The following is a 1,524-nucleotide window of genomic DNA, read 5'->3' as shown; positions in this document are numbered from 1 at the left end:
TAAAGATCTTTGGAACACTTGCCTCAACAGGGCAGACACAGGCCAAGAGGCCAAGGAATCAGGAAGCAGAAGCTGAAGAGACAAGGAACACAGGAAGCAGAGCTGCCTCAGTCCCAAAGGGTAGGGTCACGACCTCTGGGGTCTCAAATGGTGGAGCCATGGCTTCTGGGGCTTCAAAGGGCAGGGCCACAGCCTCCTAGGTTTCAAAGAGTCAGATCTTCACCAACTTGGTTCTGGAGTGTGCGGCTGCTATTCCTGAGTGCCAGTGGGATGGGGCCAGATCAGCTGCCCAAAGCTGAGGGGGTAGGGCTGCCATGACCAAGGTGCAGAAGAATGGGGCCTGCTGGGGCTAAGGGGTTGAGTCACCACTCAGATGGTCTAGGAGAATGGGGCCACCCAAATCCAAGGGAGCAGAGTTGCCATTCCAGCGGACAAGGTAGAGCTGAAGCCCAGGGCCAAGGGCCTCCACTCAGAATCTGAAGAATGTGGTCAATACCTAGACTCTGGAAGGCGGGACCAAGATGACGGAGTAGTCAGACACTTCCAGTGGACCCTCCTACAACAAAGACCCAAGAAAACAAGTGATTCGATTACATATCGCAATCTGGGAGCCCTGAACATCAAAGGCAGAGCTGAGGAACCAGACTGAGTGGCAGGGGGAGGGAGAGATGGTTCGGAAGCAGTGAGGAGTTGCCAGACCTGACCCGATGAGAGCCTGAGCCCTTCAGGCCTGAGGAGCTAGTGGGTAAGCGGTGAGGCAGGCAAGTGGCGGTGCTCAGGAGGTACATTTTCTGCACCAGGAGAGTCCCAGTGCCAGAGAGTCTACACAGCCACCCAGAACCAGTGAGAAGCAGCCCTCATCGGCAAAAGGTAAGTACTTCCATTTGGTTTACTGCACGATCAAAAACAACCCCCTTAGGGAAAAACCTCTCTTGCATTTACCTCCCTGCTCCTTGCTCTGCACTGGGTCCTGGACCAGCTTCAGCAATTACCGAGTCCCCTGGGCCGGAAGTAGGAACTGTCACAAGCATGGAGACATTCTCCCGGCCTTGGAGAGTGAACAAATTAACAAACAGGGGAAAAAATAAACTGCTGGCTCCCCTAAGCCAGGATCCCAGATAGGCACAGCTCCTTTGCCTAGGCACAGGCATAAGGGATCCATGGACTTTGAGTGCCTTTCCGCCTGCATAGACTTGTGTGGGCCCATCTCAACAGCGTAGGCCCTCATTACCACAGTACGACAGGGTATATACTGGAACTCTAACTTCAACTGTTTCAGCAGTGAAGTTGCAGGTTCTTGATATTTGACACTGCTCTCCCCATTAAGCAGGGTCTTTACCTACCCACATCAGGGGCCTGAGGACTGGTGGCTCCACCCACACCACCTAGCCACCTGCGATTGGGGCCCATGAATAAGACATGCCCCCCAGTCCTTACAGCCAACAGCATTAGGTGCTCATAGTCCAGCTGCAAAACCCACCTACACGCTCTAGGGAACAGGGACATGCCTTCCTCCTGGACACT

This window comes from Trichechus manatus, unplaced genomic scaffold (genome assembly GCF_000243295.1).
Source record: "Trichechus manatus latirostris isolate Lorelei unplaced genomic scaffold, TriManLat1.0 scaffold00150, whole genome shotgun sequence".
NCBI classification, from domain to species: Eukaryota; Metazoa; Chordata; class Mammalia; order Sirenia; family Trichechidae; genus Trichechus; species Trichechus manatus.
Note: the sequence above shows the minus strand (reverse complement) of the source record.